The following is a 20,675-nucleotide window of genomic DNA, read 5'->3' as shown; positions in this document are numbered from 1 at the left end:
AAAGCATAAAACACAGTTTCTGCCTACTGAATCACAATATATTGGTGGGAAGCTGTATCCTTGGTTCCTTATTGTTTCTGTTCTCTTTTCTTACAACATAGAGTACGTAGCTCTCATATGAGACCAGACAATAGCTTACCGTAGCAGGCTGCCTTTGAGCTAAACCTTTGAGCTAAACCATTGTGTATCCTCCCCACCCGCACATATTTTAATCCCCTTGAAATGATTGATTTGCCCTTATGACAACTCTCTTCCCAAAAGACAGTTTGTTAAAAGAAAGATGTGAATATCACCAAGTGCACAAAGTGTTCATGGTTTTCTCTTTGTGTAAGTAATTAGGGACTTGATCTTGGAAACTCTCCATGTGTGGTTCCCAGCTGGGCCCCTGGAGTCTATGAAGAGGGCTGGGATCAGGTGAGCTCAACATTGGCCCCCACCTCCTACAAAAAGAGGGTCTGGTTCAGTCTTGGTCTCTAAAGGAGAAGTCAAAGGAAAGATCTGTATAAGTGTTATATATGTTAAAGTAATGTGTGAACAGGACTTGCTTTTGGTTTGCAAATCTCCCTAATCTTTCTTGGCTCTTCACACCTCTCATAACCATTGTTTACCTGTAGTTGACCCAAATTGCAATGATTTTTAAAGAAACATTGTATTCTTATTCGACCTTTTGGAAAATTTTCCTGTTACTAAGGATGGGTGATGAGTGGGAAGGATGCTCTTAAGCTTAGTTAAGGTGAATATACGTGTGTGTGTGTGTGTGTGTGTGTGTGTGTGTGACAGACACTAGATGGATTGCCAACTGCTGGAGGGCTGTGATAGCTTTTCATCATTTTGTTCCTCTCTTGCTTCCCCCCCACCCCACCTTCCAGTGCCAACACAATGCCTGGTACCCATCAGGTGCACTATGGGTAAAGAAATAATTAGAGCTCAAGAGGGGCCCCTTAAAACTACGTGGCTGGTCAGTGTATACAATTACAGGATGCTGTTCAATTTTTTATGACAGTCAAGAAATTTAAGGGGAGGGCTTACTGTCAGCCGGTTAGATTTTGAGTAGAAGCACGGAAATTAATGAAAAAAAAAATAGGGCCAATCACCACCACGAAATTACATACATGTATATATTTAAGAAGGAAAGAAATGTTTGTTAGTGGCAATATTTTCAGTGCAGAAACAAGATTTTCAGACTGCTTATTTTGTAAATGTTGGGTGGCAGTGGTTGGGCGGATACAGTCCTTCCTGTACTGAGTGGGCCACAGCTTGCCATGTAACTCTACCATGCTTAGAAGAGAGACTGGGAATAAGGCCATTTCTCCAAATGCTGGCCACACAAAATTCTCTCAGAACCTTCCATAAGTTTCAGAATTCCTATGTTAGTTCTTCTTGTAAGTTATAGAGATGTAACCTGGCTCAGTTCTAGTTTTTAGGACCATTCCAAAAAAATGTTTCTAGCCCCTCTGAGCCATTAAATGTTTACTTCCTATTTGTTGACCATACAAACAGCAAACCTGGTGTCAAGGGCAGATTCTCCCATCCAGGGCTCCAGGGGAGGCTGACTCCTTGGCTAGAGCCTCAGAATGTAACTCACCAGAATTTCTGATGCCTGTAGCAAGTCTAAAATTAAACTCCTGGTGAGGAACCATTTCTATGGGGTCTGGCAACAGTAGGGAACTTGATAACTGTGGAGTGAAGTGTTTGGCCCTGGATGCTTCCTGCCAGCCTCTCCTGTCCTTTACACCTCTGTAGGAATTTTATTCAGAAAATTGCTGTTAGTTTAGAATAGAACACCAAAAAATTCAGAAGTGACCTGGTGATTCACTATTGAAAACCTTTTTTTAAAATTAGTCAATGGCTTCTCCCCCCTCTCTGGGGGCCGAGGAAGTGGTAACCAATTATTCTAGCCCTCTTTGTCAACCTTTGATCTTCTATTTAGCATATAGTTTTTATTCATCTCTTAGGTTAACTTTTTTCCCTTTTTAAAGAAAAAGAAAACCTAACAAACTAAATTACGGGTTTTGCCCATGACAATACATAATATGTGTGTCTATGAGTATATGTGTGTGTGTGTGTGTGTGTGTATATATATAAACTGTACTTTTGCATTCGCCTTTGTTTCATTTCCTACCCACTCCTTCTAAGTCCCAAAGAGAAGATGCACTGGAGAAGGGCCCGTGCCAACCCCTCCTGACTCGGGGTTCTAGAAGGTTCAAGGGTTGCGTTCCAGGAGATGCGAGAGGCAGTCTCAGGATGTCAGCGGTCCTGATAGAGCATCTCTGATTACTTCCTCTCTTGGGCCATCTTGTAAGCCAGAGGCAGTTTCTCATGGGCTTAAATCCATTCCACTCTGGCGAGGGCTTATTAAGGCATCAGAGCGCTGAAGGGAAAAGGGGTGTCCTGATGCCGTGGGGCTGCGGGAAGGGTTCAAAGCTTCTGGGTGACGCTCTGGCCAGAGGACCAGGCGCTGGACGCGGTCAGCTCTATTCCGGGAGAGTTGGCCTTCTCTCGCCAACCCTTCCATGGATTTCCTTGGGCTTATCTCTGTATGGTTGAAGCATATCACAAGGAGAGACCTATAACGGCTGCGGAGGACGACGAATTTTTTCAGTTTTGGGGCGATGCTTAAAAGGCTCCTCTTCCCTTTCTGGATTAGCCACGCTGGGGGGGGGGGGGTGCGGGTAGAAAGTAGCAGTGCTGGGGGCTAGGGAGGACGGGGCCAAGGGAGAAGGGTCCCTTTTGGTGCAAGGCAAAGTGACTCAAGTGAGTAGAACTCGGAACAAAGAGGGCTGGCGGAGGACAAAGTCGGCTCACGACGGTCTCCGATGCACCAGCCTCCAGGCCTGATGAACACAGGGGTGAAAGTCGCAGGTTTCGGCCCAGCCTGAGACTGGAGAGGCTGGGACCAACCACCCTTACACCATGTAGATTGCAGGCTCTGCGGTCGGGCGCACAGCCCACTTGGCGGGCTTCTCCGCAGCCTCGCAGGATAACGTCTACCCGGGCGGAGAACAGCTGCACTTGGGAAGGAAAACTCTTTAAACAAATCATTTTGGTGTCTAATCAATTAGTGTTTGCGCAGTCAAGTACCATAGATTTAACAGAATAATCGTTACTGCCCTTGTCTTTATTTGACCCGCAGACACCTAGAAGATTTAAAAATGAAACGCCGGTGTTCCGGGCTCCCCACCCCTTGACCACGCTTCCCTCCACGCTCAGCCGGGCCCCCTCAGGGCCCTTTTGTTTTCTCCTGGCCGAGCCTCCCTGTTCCCTCCCTTCCTTCATCTGTTCTTTCCCCTTCATATTTTCCGCTCTTCTTTCTTTTCTTGCCCATCTGGCCCTGTCCACATGGCTAGTCTCGGCTTCCTCGTCCCTTCACTCCCCGACTTGCGCGCGAACCCATCCTTGGAGTATGGGACCCCTCGTGCTCTGAGCGAGTGCGCCAGCCTTTGGCCCGCGCGCCATTCCGGCGCAGGATTATTAAATCTCTGGGGCCCAGAAATCTGTTCCACGGACCTTCACCCTCTGACCCTGAAGCTCACTTTCCCGTCTCCACCCGAGCCACCCGAGCCACCCGAGCCACCCAAGACCACCCGAGGCCCAAGGGGTCCTGGGAGTGCCCGTTAGCTTCCTCAGAGTTCGGAAAAGACTTTCACCTGGGCGGCGGGGCGTGAGTGCGTCGCAGTGTCTTGCCACATAAATATGGTGACCCAGGGCGCAGGAGGGGCCTTGAGAAGAAAATCTGAGAGCGCAACCTTGGCCTCCAAACCACGAAAGCGGGCCGTGGAGGCAGGGCCTGCGGGGTGGGGGCGGCGTCCCTAGGGATTGGGGTGTTTTGTGTGTTTGTGTATGTGTGTGTGTGTGATGAAAGGGGGGGGTGGAGAGAGAGAGAGAGAGAGAGAGAGAGAGGTGTGAATGTGTCGTTTCTCCGAGTCTTGCTTCTCTGAGCCCGGTTGACGCCCAAGGGTTGGGGGAGGGAGGGTGTTGGGAGGGTCTGCAGGAGGTCATGAATAGCTGCTCGTGTGTCTCTCTCTCCACCTCGTGTGTCTTTTTTTTTTCAGGCCTAACCTCTGTGTGTGTGTGTGTGTGTGTGTGTGTGTGTGTGTGTGTGCGCGCGCGCGCGCGCATGTATTTGTGTAGGCACGCGGGCTGTGCGCCCCGCCCGGCCTCGGGCCACCAAGGCTGGGATGTGGGAGCCCCTAGTCCTGGGTCAAGATTCAGGAGGGTTGTAAGGTTGGTTACCAGGGCCAGGATGCCTGGAGGCGGGGCTAGGAGGCTGGAAGGAAGATGGGAGGACGAGGTGAGGAATTTTGAGGGACCCGGGTGGCCAAGAGCGCCTCCACCTCTCGTTTTGTCTAATCATCATTTAGCCCTTGGAGAGAGGTCAAGCCTGACACACCTGGGTAGTGGATTGGTTAAATATAAGGCTGTAATTCTAAAAAGGGGAGAGGAAGAGGGAGCTGGAGTTGTGAAGCCCCCTCCTTCTCCCACACAGCCAGCCCCTGGGGGCCTCGGCTGCCCCAATCTAAGCCTCGTGGTCTTGAGGTCCCTGGGAGTGCCTTACAGTCACCAGTCTCTGGCACTCACCTGAAAAATTTTGCTCTCAACAATAGATGATTATAATGTACTTGACTAATGCCTGTATTTTCCTGTTTAACATACATTAATCCAAGTAACAAAAAAATCAATATTGCTAACAATATTGCAAACAAATCCTAGTCTCTCTCACACAAAAACTGCTCCCGATTTTCAGTCACTTCTACCCACTTGAATTTTGCTGTTTCTCTTCATCCACTGTAGTTCCTGGCTAACCTGGAATCCAATCCTGGATTTCAATGGCCTTTCTCTAAAAATCCTGGTTTTTTTTTTTTTGTTTTTTTTGTTTTGTTTGTTTTTTGCCTTAGGGTAGAACCTGGAACCCTCAAAGCCCAACCTCTTTCCAGAGGCCCTTTGAGGATTCTGAGTGTACCTCAAACTCCGTCTCTTCTGGTACCAGCAAATGCCTAAAGTCACTGGTCAATAGTTTGGATTTTGTTGTTTGCCTTCCCTAAGAAAACCCCCTATGAGGCAGCCCCCAGACCTCAGAGAACTGGAGACCCCATATTGGACTTTCTGGGCCAATCTGCTTCCACCCTTGCCACTTGCAGCTAATCGCAAATGGTGGTTTTTGCTGGGAGATTTTTATGATCCTTATTACGATTATTTTAAAAAATTGGTGTTTTCCACCTGGAAGGAACAAACCAGAGGGGCTAGCTATGAAGGAACTTAGGTTTGCAAAACACTGTAAATAATTTAGCATAGTATTTCAAGGAAAAAAAATAGCTTTCTTAAATCATCCCCGCAATATAAATTGCAGACTTACAGTATGGTCCTGGTAAGTCTAAATTTTTAAAGGAGCAATATTCAAAGAGACATAGATGTCTGTATTAATTATTTATTCGCCAGTGCCTTCCTTCGTTTCTAACTTATTATTAATTAGGCGCCTCTAGTCTTTCGCAGAGCGCTCCACCGAGCCGGTTGCAGCTTTAAATATGAATTAAAAGCAAATCCAAGCTACTGTAATGCGAAAATTATTCCGTGTCTTGCATGGCAGAGATGAATAGCTGCGTGGATCAATACCGTGAAACTCGGCTCCGAACGACAGGGTTATTGATAGCGTATATTAATGATGTTAATGATGGAAAAAGGAAAACAACGGCCCACACGACTTAGAAACTTTTTAGCCGCTGAAACCCCGCAATAAAAATGGGAAGGGGGCAGGAATCGGGCTTAAGTGTAATAAGAAAATTATTTATGAAACCGGATAAATGACTTCAGAGTCTTGATGCATTTGAACCTAACGCTCTGGCTCCTGGCGGCCCCGGCTCCAGCTGGGGAGACCGCGAAAACCCTAAGCCGCGGGGAGCTGGGGAGTGGAGGGCCCTCTGCTCGCCTCTGCAGCCTCCGGTTTGCAGCCCACCTTCCCCCACCTCCGCCAGGAGAGCCCTCTGGGGCGCTGGTCGCAGGCGCTTTTGGAAGTTAGTGGAATGTGTCAGGAGCGAGGCTGGCCTCTGCTGTCCCAGCAGGGACAGTGAAGCAGTCATTGGGGCCCGGAAGCCCGGACTTTGGCCCGATTTCTTCACTGGTCCTCTTGGCACCCGTTCCCATAGAAGCGTCAAATACTTTTGGCTTGGCGGGGGAGGCGGGGGGGAGCTCACAGGTCTGATTTCCACACTGTCGCCTCCAGTCCATCTGGCTAAGGCTCTCCGTATTCCCCACATGCGAACGGGTGGCTCATGTCTAAGAAGGGATTAGTTTGGTTGAAGAGAAACTGCTCTAAACAGGGCAGGAAAACTGGGAATGACGCTCACGAAACTCCTCCATGCCTCAAGGGGTTCTTTACCAGGCACGGGGTGTAACTGGGCCTTGGCATCCAGCGCCGGGCAAGCGCAGGATCCTCGAGGCTCGGTTTCCTAAGCGTGGGGAGTGGTGTGAGCGCTCAGGTTTGGGACGCATCCTCCAGCAAAGCGGCCTGGGCACCTCCCCCCTCTTCCTGGCTGGTCCCAAATATCGACCCACTTTCCCTTTCTCCCTAGCCGAGGGCAGGAACCAGGGAGCGAAAGGTTAAATACTGACCCTGGAGGACGGCAGGGAAAGGTCAAAGCCCCAGGGTCACTCTCAGGCCCGAGGTTCCACCCCCACACCCTGCGTGGGGGGGGGGGGCATAGGGCTACCAGGTCCCCTCCCATAAGCAGCGTCCCAGGCGTTTGCAAGCGGAAGGGGGGGGGGGAGGGCGACCCCTCCCTGCTAATTATAAGGGCATCCTTATAAAAGATGCTAGGATAGTAGGTGGGTCCTCCCCTTATGACTCAGTCTGGTTGGTTTTGAGTCTAGTCTTTTGGATTAGAGTAGGAAGTTTGGAGGCTTTTAATTTATGCTTGGGCCAGTCATTTGTTCTCCATTTCAGGAGGGAGTAGGAGCCACCTGGATGGAGCCACAGGAAATGTTCCAGGTCAACTACAGTTTCCTGCAAAGGATGGGGTATTTTTGTATTTTTTAGTTCTTTTAAATTTTGTTTTTCTTCCTGTCCTTCACCATCTTTTTCACTTCTTTTTATTTCCCTCCCCCTTCCTTCTATTCTTTCCTCTCCACCTCTCCTTTTTAATTTTCTGCTACCTTCCTTCTTTTCTACCTCTCCCTTTCTATTCTCATTATTTTTTTCCTCTGAAGCTTTCTTCCCTCATTTCCTTCTTCCTTCTCTTCCTTCTATAGCAGAGAGGCCTGGTCTACTTCTCTGCACCTCAAGACTTTCCTATGAAAGGTGCTCACTGTATTCTGCACAGACATCAAATATTTTTTTTTTTTTAAGAAAAGAGGCAAGCATTCTGAGCTCCAGAATGCAGAGGTAGCACCCTCTAGGCCCTTTTGCTGTAACAGGTATCCCCTGACACTTTCAGCTGAGTCTTTGCAGTGGCCATGTCCAGCTGGCTCAGTGGCACCCCTTTCCCAGGCTTGGAACTTGACAAACAGGGAGAGTGTGCTCCCCTTGCTAATGCTCCTCCGGGTGCCATCTGGGCCCCTGATATTAGCAAGAATCTTAGGTTGTTGTTTTTACTTTTATTTATTTGGCTATATTTTGAAAAAAATTAAAGTGAATCTCTGAGGCCATAACTCGTAAAACTGCCAGCCGAGAGCCTTAAATCTACCCTAGGGCTCTAGAGGCAGCCCAGTTGAAACCATTATCTAGATAATTAGACAAAAACGAAACTTCCTGCCATCCGGGAAGAGCCACCTCTCACCTATCTGGCTTCAAAGTCCACCATCAACTGCATGTTACAGATAATCGCCCGCTGCGTAGATGCAGCATTATACCCACACAATCTACCAGCAAGCGGCCATTCCTTGGAAAGGAAACACAACAGACACTGCACAAAATCACTTGATTCTGGAAAAAATCAATATCGAAATTAGGTTTATTGTCTGCTTATACGATTAAAAATGACAAAGTGTTGCCTTTTATTCTCATAAAAAGACAGAGGGCTGAACAAAATAATTTACTATGGTGTTCTGCTCATTTCATTTGCCTGGCAAAACCTGGAGGAGGCTGAAAGGGCGTTTGTGAAGCTCAGTGGCGAGGCCAGAGACCCCTTGCTCAGGGATGAGCTCGCCAGTCATCAGAGACATGTGCTGCTACTGTGTGTGAGGGTATTATATTTCCTAACCTTCAGTTTACAGCAGTGCGGGTCTAGCTTCCTCAGTTCTCAGTTCTGCTTCATTCTAAAGATGTGCTGGGCCATCTGTACCTTGCCCCTAATTTCTTTAACTCAAACCCATGTCCCAGGTCTTGTTCCCTTAAATAACTCTAAGGATGACACTGCTTTAGAGGTTGCACAGGTCTGGCAGCGCCAGAGCCTTCCCTCAGTCGTAGCCTCCCAGATCCTCGTCCAGCCACCCTGCATCTTCCATCGCAGTCCTAGTGCGTGTATACATCCGTGTGCGCGCGGATGTGTGTGTGCATGTGCGCGCTCGCTCCTGACCCTCTGCTTGGCCCGCGCTCGCGCCTGACCCTCCGCTTGGCCCGGAACAGGCTCCCTTCCCCCGAAGGTTCGTGGGTTTCCAGAGTCTGGGCTGCAATCAGGAAAATGGGGTTTCGGAAACCTCTGCACTGGATTCTCCAAGTGTGGCCGGCGGTGAGCGCATTCGAGGAATACGAGTGTATTGGGCGTGCGCTGGTTACACCAACGCCGGCGGGTATTTATCTACGTTAAAAACAAAAAGAAGAACCAAAAAAAAAAAAAAAAAAATCCACCATGTGAATCTCGTCTCAAATTCATTTCCCTCTCCCTTACCTTTACCCCCAGTAGCCGAGTTAGAATCTACCCTCATCTCTCAGCTTCTGCTCTTCAGTCAGAGACCAGCGTGCCCAGAGCAGGCTCCCACTCGTTCACTGCCTTGTTCTAGAACAAAGTGGCTCCCAACCGCGCACTAAGGTTCATGGAGCGTGGCCTGCGAGAGAGTGTGAATAGCTTCAAGAGCACTTAGCACAATTAGGAAAATAACTACCAAGCCAGGTCCCTTAGAATTCCCCCGCGCCTTCCGATTTGGAGCTGGTTCTGTTTAATGGGTTGCACAAGCCGCGGATTCATTTGTTAAAGTCGTTAATTGGCTCTCCTTTTGTTCTGGAACCTGGAGGATTTATCTCCTGGAGGTTTCTGAAATGAAACCTAACCTAACCCTCTCTTCTATGGAGTCCCCAGGGACGTGGCTTCTCCAAGGTCGTTTGGCCTCTTCTCCCGGTCGAGGGCTTAAGGTGAAGCCGGCATGGATTGCTTGTTACTTGGAAATCTGACAGGCCCAGCTGGGTGCCGAAACTGGGCTAGCAGCAGTCCAGCCCCACCAGCTTAGCCCTCTTTCGGTATCGGGCTCGATGCTGCTCTCTGCCCTGTCCGGCCCATCCAGCGTACTCTCGAGTCAGGCACCTTGCCGGGAGATGCCCAAAGAGAGGAGGTGAAGGCCCTGGGTCCTGACAGGCAGGGCTAGAGGAGGCTGCCTTTGGAAGGAGGAAGGCCGAACGAGGATTGGGGCATTGGGTGGCCTCTGCTGTGTGGTAGCTCCAGCTCCTTCCTGTGTCAAGGCAGATTCATCTACCAGCTTCTCAGGGAACAAACCCGGCAGTCTCCTATCCCTGTCCGTCTCTCCAGCCTCTTTTCCTTACTGGCCTCTGTCTCCAGCCTTGAGAGTCCCAGAGCTGGGGTTTCCAGGTCAAAGGTCAGACCTTCACTCCTTCACTAGGCTTGAGGTTCCACCTGCTTGGCTTCTGGTGTGAGGTGAGTGCAGGATTCGCCTGGCCCATCATTCTCTTTGCCAACCAAAGAGAGAACAGATGCTGATCTCAGAGCTCCCTCCTCCCCTACTTAGCCCTGTCTGATAAGGTGGGGTCTTGGTGTGTGTGTTTGTGGCGGGGGGGGGGGGGGGGGGCGTTCAGTTTAATTTAGAAAATCATATCCAGACCATAAAGTCACTCATCTGGATATTTTAGGAGATTTATTTTTATTTTGGTGAGGGTGGGGAGGTTTAATGATTTCTGTAGGTGTCCAAATTGGACTGGTTTTGAGCACAGGATTGACCACAGGAGCAGGCTTCCTTTGCATCATTGCATCATTTCCTTTGCTCCAACCCTGGTCAGAATTGGAAAGAAGTTGTCACAAGGGATCCAGGAGAGGCAAACGAATACCTAGCCCTCCAAGACGGCAGATCTGTTCCAAAGGGGCCGACCTTTTGCATGAATGGGGGCAAGGTCAGCAGAGTAAAAAGCAGATTTCTATGCATGTTCACGTGGCCCAGTGTAATGAACATATCTCCATCAATTCCTGGAGGCAGAGGGCTCAATTTACTTCAGTTTTAGCAGAGGAACGTCCTCAGCCTTAGCTTTGACTGACTATACAGCAGCAGAGTAGTTAGAATTCTCTCTCCAATGAAAGCGATGGTCAATAGAATTCTCGGTATCAAATGAGCAATAATTTGCTGTGGCTACATGCTGGATAATGAAAGATGTTAGCAGGATCAATAAAAAATGAAAACACTTTTACTTACATCTTGAGTTACTGTTTTAAGAGAGGGAGAGGGATGCAACAAACCCAAAGCTAGGTTCAGAGCCTCCTCACACTCCCCTCAGACACACAAAGCTGTCACCATCAGACAGAAGCTTCTTGTAGCCAAGGCCTCTAAGTTACTCCTGTGCTCACAGAAGAGTAGGTTATTTACATCAAATTAACTCCTTAGAAACCTGTAATAATTTAACTATCAGAGTTGTAAAAATTTTACTTTTTTTCTACAGCCGGAAATAAATTTTAAATTGTTTTCCACCCAGAACTAAAGGTCACCTAACTAGTTGTAGTTTGCCCAAAACAGGAAAGCATCTCAAAGCTGAATTGCCCTTTGAAATACCTTGAAATAAATGTGCACTTGACCAAGATACCCAGGAGGATGTGTGCTCTTTGGTTGTGCACACACAGGCAAAGGCATAGATTTAATTCTTTTCAATTTGTTACCTATGGACATTAAATCTGCAAACTTCAGACCTTAAACCTATTCTTCCCAGCCTAGTTAATTCCCTCATCTTCTTTCATAATCATTTCGTTTGTTCAATTTGTTTTCAATTTGCACCGGGTTTATTTGTACCTTCCAGTCTGCTTTTTTTACCATTCAATCCCAAACACTCCCTCTACATATCTAGTCTTTAAGAAACCTATTATGAAACAATCAGGAGAGCATTCTATATATTTTTTAAGATACAAAGGTTTAAAAGATGAGAAAAATATCCCGAGTGCTCTGCATAGAACGAGTACAACGAAAAAGCTCATGGATTGACAGCTTCCAGCACCGGAACCAATATAAGCAAAGAACATGGGCAAATATGTGTTCGGCTGCTTCTATGGGTTTAAGAAGCCTACAATTTCTCACAACTTCAAAAAAAGAAAAGAAAGAAAAGAAAAGTAAGAAAATAAATTTAGCCGCCGCTTTTTGCTCTCTCACCAGAGAAGCTGGTTCTGCCATTGAGATAATGGTCAGTGCTGCAAGAATAGTGGCCTGTGATCATCTTTAGCAGGTTTGGGCTGAATTTGGAGAGCCAACCGAGCAACCTGGGAGATTCAGAAAGCGGGAAGCTCTCTAGGGATGTGGAGACAAGTTCCAATCGGGGTAATTCCCCACTACCCCCGTATGTGAATTCCGAGGGCTCCAGTTCCACAACGCGCACCAATGCAGGTGCTGTTCTGCATCCTCACGCTGCTTCGCAGGAGAACCGCGCACAAACCGCATACGCGCTCGCGTACCGGCCACCCAGCTGGGCACGCCGGGATATTTACTCCCTGCTTGGGAGTCCTACTCCCTGCCCTCATTTGCTACTTTAAACTCGCCAGGAGGACCCGTTAGCGGTCGTGGCTGGGAGGGCAGGCGGGAGGGGGGCGCCCCCGCTCGGCACCCAGGCCGTGACGCGGCTTCTGCCCTCCGCCCTCGGCTCCCACCCTGTTTGCGTGGCCACAAGCTCAGCAGTGGACCTGAATGGCAGGGCCCCTGGAGCCCCTGCCCCGGCTTACCCACCCCCTCCCCCCGCACGCGCTTGTGAGACTGGCTTACCCCGGTGGGCGAGTCGCGGCGCATTAGCGGATTTCATGGCAAGTTGCTTCTGTGACAAGCGATCAGGTTCGCGTTGGAGGATTTGCCCCCCTAAGGAGGGAGGGAAACGAGAGTCAATCTGCATAATTTCAAATGTGAAAGAAACCGGGAAACTGGGGAGTCTAATTTCAGGCACCCTAATTCCCCCCCCTCAGAACCTATAAGCCGCCCCACCCCGCTCCCGCGTCAATGAACCCTAAGAAAAAATAATCCGCACATGTCGCAGGTGATACCTTTTATTGTGCTCATTTTAAAGACCGGGACGGGTTGGCCCCCTCCATGAAGCCTTTCTCGACAGCTCAGCCCGGGGCAGGTGGGTCAGTAAGGCCGCTCCTGGGCCCGCGGATTCCTGCAGGGTCGCGAGGTGAGGGGTGCGAGAAAGAAAGACCTCGGGCTCCGTGCCAAACGGCCCCCTTTGGCGCGCAGGGTTTGAGCCAGACGCACAAACCCAAATTCCCTCCAGCGCCTTCGGCTCCATCTTTAAATCCAGGCAAAGATCAATTCTCCCTCTCCCTCGCACACACACATTTGCAGCCATAAATAAACAGCTCCCAGCTAAATCAGGAACCGGAGAAGAGAAAGAGAAAAGGAAGAACAGAGAAGGATGAGAACCGGAGCACGGGTCTCGCTTCTCCCAGGGGCCGGGTGGCTCCTTTTGGTCAGGCCACCCTCGCATTTGGGGTTGCAACTTGCATTTGAATAGCTGCCTGGGCTTGTTATGGACCCGGGAAAGCTCTGAAAGGGAATCACTATGCAAATTGTCCCAGTTACAATCGAAAGGTTCGATCTTCAGGAGCTGCCTGACGGAAGTTGATGTCAGCTATCTGTGCATTAGGGTTGCATTACCGCCTTCTCTGGCCTTCTCACCACCCCCTCTCGCGCCTGCCAGAGAGATTTTTTTTTTTCTTTTTTTCTCTTTCTTTTTTTTTTGCTTATGTGTATATTTTCCCTCAGTAATTAAAAAAAAAGCGGCGGCGGGGGGGTGGGAGGCTGAAGGTGGTGGCGTAGCTGGCTCGGGCCTGGGAGGCCCACGGGTGGAGGGAAGGAGGTGTGGCCGCTCTGGTGGGTAGGAGAGGGTGGGGGGAGGGTCATTCTTTTGCAGCAGGTGTTGACGGTGCGTCTGAAATCAAACATTTAGAAACGTTTTTTTAGCGCTTTGCTGGACTAGATGGCGACGAGGGGTGGGGGCGGAGATGTCTGCCTCCGCCCGCCTGCTTGATCCTACAATGCCGGCTACAGATCAATACCAGCTCACTGTAATCCTAGTAATTGTAGGACTCGCAGCTTTTATTTAAAAAAATAATAATAACAAAAGGACACTAGAGGCAGAGGGCTGAGGCAGCGTGGCTAGGCGTGGTGCCGCCGGGCGTCTTTCTGGGCTCCTATCTTTTACCTTATTACCCCGAAAGCTCCCCGCAGTGGGATGGTTTTGAGATTCCAGCTCTCAGGTATTAGCCCGGGAGGCGCAGGGACCCTCGGGAACAGCGAGGCTCGAGTGGCTTTCGGCCGGGAACCGCGCTCGCGCGAAGGCACTCCTTGCGGCTTAAGGCAGGCCGCGTGCGGTAGAGCGGTCCGCCCGGAATCCGGCCTCCTTGCGGGCCCTGGAGGGAGGGCCAGGCCTGGAGGTGGGCGTCCTGAGATTGGACAATGGCTTGCTGGCCTTCGGCCACACAGGCTCCCGACCACGAGGCTGCGGGTCCCGAGGATGTTGGAACTTAGGCCTTTCGGCATAGAAGACGCGGTTTTGTCCCGCTTCGGCCGCTTCCAAAGGCCTGAGGCTGGGCCAGGCTTCCAGCTGCCAGGGAGAACGCCCTGCCGTAGGCCTGGCGTGGGCGCTCCACCCGGGAGGCTGGCAGGGGCACTAGGATCCGGCGGTTTCTCCCGCGCGGCCACTGAGGCCTTGGCTTCCACCGGGAGCGCAGCCATGGCCCACTGACCCCGCTGTTCTCCTGCGCCGGGCGTGTTTGCAGGGCGCCTGATGCTTGGGCCGCCCTCCCCTTGCTGGCAGAGTCGGGGCAGGACCGCTGGGGCCTGGGGCCGTAGCCCCCACGCGGCTGGCAGCGCGCAGCTTCTGGAGACCTCGAAGATGACCATCTGTCATTCAATTAAGGTTTCAGGGCAGCTGATGGGGGAGCCAGGGTCAGCGACCTCAGGACAAAACGGCCTGCTGCCTCGCATAGGAGAAGTTCAAATGTTAAATGCAGAACATTGTGCCCTCTCCCAGCCCTGGCCCCCGCCCAGCCGCAGGTCCGGCCGGTGGACAGCAGTGGGGTGAAGGGCAGCGGTCATTAGCACTTAGATTTCAGCTCTGGGCCGGGCTCCTTCTGTTGGGTCATTTTGACCAGAAAACCTTTAACCCTTTCACTCCAGCCCTTTCGGTAGGAAGGCCAGCTTGTCTGAAGGAGGAAAGAAAGAAGGAGATCAGATATCCCCATATATAGAGGGACCAATATTTCTGGTCGCTTCTCCATAGGAGAGGAACCTACAAGATACAAGGAAGACAGTTCCCTATAGCCAAACCAAAACGTGTTCATAAAGTTTTATTTTTTACCTTTTAGTTTTGGGTAAGAAGTGCATTAAGTATGATCATGAAACAAACCACTGGTCCAGTGTGGGAAGAATGGGTTTGTAAAAACTCCAAACTTCCCTCCCATAATTATGTGTATCAAAACGTGTGAATGGTGATGAGTTTCAGCCAGCTACAGACAACCCCATTTAAGGTGCTGGTGATGAAAAGTCTCCATTTCAATCAGCCTCATCTACACTTGAAAGTATGTTGGACAGTTGACCTTTCCCTTTTGGGACTTTCCCATAATAAAATGAGGCAGAAAAAAAATTTTAAACTAACGGGATTCAGAAAATACATTCATTAAGCATTCACAGGCTGTGGGCATTTAGGTGTTAATATTATTGGCTTCCTGACACTAGCCAGAAAGAAAAGCAGCCACATACTTAACTGTTATCAATGGAAGATCCAACTATTCCTCTCAATTATTAACCATGAAGCCTGAAACAACTCTATTAGCAAGATATCATTTCAAGGCTTGGAAAAGTAGGTCCTTTGGTAGGTTTGTTAGTAATGGAGGAAGGACCCAGGGCTTCTGGCTTCCAGCCCCAGTTCTCAACTTTAAACCTTAGTCCCTACTTTTTGGAAGTAACTATCAAGAAATCAATTAATCAATGAGACATGCAGCATTGAAGCACCTTAGCAAATTTTTCATTGGATATCAATGAATAATGCATGGCCCTCCAGTATATTGACTGTGGTAAATGGTCTTTAAGGTAAGGTGCTGCAACAAGTACCTTTAAATAAAATCAAAATAAAAAGTTTACCACAATCATAATAAATTGTTCAGTCATCTTCTTATTGACTCACATAGCATCTTTCTTCAGGGGCATTTGGAGTTATTTTTTTCCCCTTACAAACAGACCAGAACAAATTGATGAATTGAGCTTTCACTATGCTAATTTAGACATTATAAATATTTAATTAACATCCCTAATAGCCAGTCATAGTGGGCCCCGCTCTACTTTACACTGTTCTTAATCTAAAGTAAATGCTTTTCCCATTAATAGCCTGATGCCATATTAGCAGCTTCTTCGGTAAAAGGGCCCCATTTAGTCCAAGAGGAGGGGGGCATTGAGTAGTCTGCATTAGACAGAGGTTTATTCCTGTTTGTAAAAGATCCTGGGAACAGTATCAAGTCTCTACAGATTCCACCTTTCTCAGTTCTTGCTTAAGTGAGACAATCCTAAGAATAGGAACAACCTCTCAATTTCATGTTTCTAGACAAGGTAATCTTTTGAGGTTGTATTATAACAGAAACTTATTTTGGTAAGGCTTACATTAAAAAGTGGATTGTAGATAATGGATGACAATTTTCAAACTGTGGAATGTACTAGTCTTTTCTACAGAGTGGTGCAGTGAAAAGAATTCAAAGTCAAGTCAAATGATGAAAGTTCAAATCCTGTGGCACTCACTGGTAGCGGGACTCTTGGGCAGGGGATTTAACCCCTCTGAGCCTCAGTTTTCTCTTTTAATGTGAATATAATTAATGTCTATGCCACAGGGTTACTTTTAAGATTAAATGGGAGAATGTATGTGAAATTGCTTGTCATATAGTAGATAATTAATATTGGGCTAATTAATAAATGACTTCCAAATATTCATTAACCTTTCTGTCCCTTTTATTTATTCTTGTCTCATCTAAAATATCCTGTTATAATCTAACATGATATCTGCAACTGTTTGTCTCATCAATTCTTGGATCTAGTTTCTACAATGTGGAGAGAAAGTGAGGTGTAGAAGAAGCCCTATCCAGCAGGCTGTATAAACCAGATACTAGGATTTTGACTTTCAAAAGCTCTGAGTCATAAACTGATCACTGAAATGTCCTTACACAACAGTCCATATGTGGTTTAGAAAGATTCTAAAAGCAGCCTGATATTTCCCAGGGGGCAGGAATCAGCCAAGAACAGAGAGTTCATGAAGTTAGAAACTCTCTGGGCTGATCTAACTCTGGGATATGAATCTGCAGATGCTGAACATGGTGGTAAACAGCTGAAGAAAGGAAGAGAAACTTCAGAGAACTTAAACTTAAAACGTTGGAAAGATAAGCTGTCTTATTCTGATAATATTTCTCAAAGAATTTGAGGAAAAAAATGGAATTGACTTATTAGATGCTGCTGGTTGCAGAGACAACAGAAACCCTGAATTATTATTTGCCAGCAGAAAATAGATGCTACTTAATGTAATATAGACATGAATATCGACAAGATATTTATCTAGATATAGTAAATATACTAGTAAAATCATTTAGATTTTTTGTACAAATCAAATTTCCCTTTTTATTTTTGATTAGCAGTGGAAAGACTCAGAAAGATCAATGGGAAAGGGACAAGGGATTGGCTGAGATGACTTCCTAAGTAGCAGAGTAGTAGGAGGTATAGACAAACACAGCAGAGGCTGGCATTGGATAGCTCACTCTCTCTTCCTTGTGCTGCTTTTCCACTCTCTTGCTCTCAGTCTCTTCTTCTATCATTTTTTCTTTCTACTGTGTGAAGATTTATTAAATAGAAAGGGAAACATTTTTGCATGTCCCTTCCCATCCCCCAACATTTTATTTTGAGATACCCATGGGAAATGTTTTTGACTCCCAGAGGTGTGTCCCAGAGTGTTAGTTCCCGAGGACACCATTACTTCTAGGAGAATGCTTGGTGTGGGCTTAGAGAACTCTCATTATCCACTTCTTGGGCCTCCTGAGTGAGGGCAATGGACCTGTTGGTGGTAAGCTATGGTGAGTCGTCCCTGAAGCTCTGTGAAACAGTGGAAAGTGATTGGTGGTGTGGAATACATAATATTTGCTTAGCCATCCACTGCCCAGTGAGTGCCAGGCAACTTGCCGGGCATGGGAGTTCAGAGGAAACACAAAGTCGTTCTTGTTCCTAATCTGAGGGAAGTGACAGATATTTAGATGCTATTTCAGAGATCTGAAGAAGGCTGTAAGAGTAGAGGATGGGTAGCTACCTTGGGCAGGGAGTTTGTCACTAAAGGCTTCACTCAAGGAAGCAAACCCTCAAGCTCAGGAGGAGAGATGGAATTGGGCAGGTGAAGATGAGGATGTAGGGGAGGACACAGAGGCAAATAGAATAAATAGTACATGCTAAGGCAGTGCAGTCTGAGTGTTCAGTCTGGCAGGCGTGAGGGTGTACAGCTGAAGAAGAAAGCTTGGGTCCTGTGAGAGACCTTGTTGCCAAGTTGGGCGTGGATTTTATCACTTACTCAACAGGGAATCAAGAGAAATTCTTAAGCAGTCAAATGAGATGATCAGATTTATTTCTTAGGAAAATAACTGGTGGCAGAATGGGGAGATTGGGGCCAGGAAGGCCAATATAAAAATGACAGAACAGCAAACCAAAGCAAAACTAGTATTCATACTCTTGGTATAAATAAAGCTTGAATTTATTAAATGATTTCCCAATTCTCCATTTCTTTTAATTAAATCACAGAGAAATCAGTATCAATTTTTTTTACATGTTTATTTATTTATTTAGAGAGAGAGAATGTGAGAGTGGTGGAGGGGCATAGAGAGAAAAAGAGGGAATCCCAAGGCAACTTCTACCCTGTCAGTGTAGAGCCTGACTTGGGGCTTGGTCCCATGAACCGTGAGATCATGACCTGAGGTGAAATCAAGAGTTGGACGCTTAAGCACTGAGCGACCCAGGTGCTCAAAGTATCAAATTTATGTAAGGAGAGTAAATGTGATTATTTTTCTATTTACTATTACTTTTGGTTAATTTTGTAAGAAATATTGTAAGTAACCCATACTTTGGGTTTGCCTTTGAATCTTGTTGTTCTCTATTGAACTTGATTTGCATGTTTTGGGTGGATGACTATTGTTCCTGGACCGGAAGCTTGTCTTCAGGGGCAGTGTGAGCTGGTCACTTTCAAACAAAACACAAAGCAATTCAAAACCCTTGAAGAATAACGTGGATCTTCATTATCTGTCTTCTTGGAAGTATCTTAAGACCTGCATTGCTCTTTCCACATCTTAAATTCCTAACATTCCACTTTAGACATCTCTTTCTTCTTCCTCCCAAGTCTCTCCTCTGCTTCCTTAGTAATGAAATTCCTAAAATGTTGGGTGTAGCAATGTGCTCAGATATGCAGCTGTATCTCCTGATCTCTCTTGCAGAAAAGGGTAGTGGTCCATGAGAGGTGAATGGGGGTCTTATGGTGAGACTTTCAGAAAAGTACTTTACAGGACGCTGAATCATTTGGGATGTGTGACCTTTGGTCTTGCTTCTTCCTTTTTCCTGATATCTGGAACATAGACTCGATGGTTAGAGATGCAGTGATCATCTTGCACCTATGAGGCATTTTTGAGGGTAAAAGCTATATGTTAAAAACGGTTTGGCAGAAAGATAGAAGGAGCCTGGTTCCTGATGATCACAGTGTCATCATTCCAGCCCTTAATTGTGTACTACCTCTGGATTTTTTTCACGAGAGAGAAATAGGCCCTTATTATATTTAAGCCAAGGTTATTTCAGATGTGTTACTAGCAACTAAATATATTTCTAAGTGGTACAACCTCCACAGACTTTGAAAGTAAAATCTGACAATCCTGGCATGAATGCATTGGCATTATTAATCAATCAAAAAATATATTTCCTTATTTTCATCACTTTGATAGTCTGTAACTTGTCATGGCAATATTGCTTTTTCCCTTTTTGTCCTATTGCTATGCAGATACATTTTGATTTCCTGTTACTTATCCTAACTCTAGTATTTATTCTATGTCTTCCTATTCATATGTTCTCTTTTATTTGTCTCTGTTTCTCATATGAAATGGCTTTGGATTTCTTGTATTTCTTAACTCAGACTTATTCATTATTGATAGTTGTAAGCTTCTAATTACTTCATTAGGTCTTTAAGGAGTTCATCTCTGAACATTTACATTTTGAAATATATATTCTGAAATGATAAATGCTTTATTTTTATATCTTCTTTACATCACTATTGAAGCCTTATGAAATACGTACATGAGTAAGTTATATTAATTAGTTTTACTTTAGGGTAGCATTGTTAATAAAGAGGTTATTGGGTCTAATTGGGTTGAGCAATACTTTTCTAGACCCATGCTACCCAAAATGTCTGCTTCTCTAGGCTGAAATGGACTGGTCCCTGAGGCAGGTCTGCATCCAGGTGGCGCTTAAAGTGATGGAGACTTATCCATCTACTGAAAAGAATGAAGCATTGGTTAGTGAGAGGCTGTCCTAAATGACCTTGTCCACAAGGCATGCAATTAAGGGTTTCTCTTTTGCTTGAGTTTGATTTATCCCTTCCTGTCTCCTTTGAAGCTTATAGCATTATTATTATTTTTTTCTGTTGTGGTGTACCCTCTTCCATTCAGATTTATTGACACAAATAGCAACATCCCTAAATCTGTAAAAGTCTGTGTACACATACCTTTTTCTGTTATTGTTCCTACTTCAGCACAGGAGCATTGGCTTCAAACTACTGACTTTTGTTGGTGTTACTGAGCATGGTGTGTGGTTACACATTACAATGGCCAGTGTCTTGTGGCTTACTTGACCTAATGTTCCTAAAAAAAAGATACTGGTACATGAGAATACTGAATCTATTCCTTGAAATATATGTTCCTTACCCTTTGTGTTTAAAAAGTTCAAAACTCATGGTCACTGCAAGTGTAGTGTCTAGAAATAGACTAAAATCAGAGTGAAACATAAGGAGAGAAAGAACAATAGGCAATTTGAAATAGGAATAGAAGTAGAAATAACACTTCAAGGCAGAAAATCAAGCTGTGGTTCTTTTTTTTTTAATTTAAATTTAAATTTTATTTTATTTTGAGAGAGAGAGGGAGAGAGAGAGAGCCTGAGCAAGTGGGGGAGGGCAGAGGGAGAGGGAGAGAGAATCTTAAGCAGGTTCAACGCTCAATGTGGAAGGGGGGGGCCTGTTGCCGGTCTCGTTCCCATGACCCTGGGATCATGACCTGAGGCATAATCAA

The 20,675-nt window shown here is 46.7% G+C and overlaps 1 long non-coding RNA gene across 1 annotated transcript; it reads right to left on the bottom strand.

The window, feature by feature from the left end:
- Nucleotides 1-7,925: 7,925 nt before the first annotated feature.
- LOC113601817 (uncharacterized) lies at nucleotides 7,926-13,071 on the bottom strand. Its single transcript, XR_003423092.2, has 3 exons — nucleotides 12,381-13,071; nucleotides 12,109-12,198; nucleotides 7,926-8,729 (listed from the first exon to the last, which is right to left on the bottom strand). It is a non-coding gene; the product is annotated as an uncharacterized LOC113601817 (long non-coding RNA).
- Between the last annotated feature and the right edge of the window lie 7,604 nt (nucleotides 13,072-20,675).

This window comes from Acinonyx jubatus, chromosome B3 (assembly GCF_027475565.1).
Source record: "Acinonyx jubatus isolate Ajub_Pintada_27869175 chromosome B3, VMU_Ajub_asm_v1.0, whole genome shotgun sequence".
In the NCBI taxonomy this organism is placed as follows: domain Eukaryota; kingdom Metazoa; phylum Chordata; class Mammalia; order Carnivora; family Felidae; genus Acinonyx; species Acinonyx jubatus.
The sequence above is the reverse complement of the archived record's forward strand: the minus strand, read 5'-3'. Positions and strand labels throughout refer to the sequence as shown.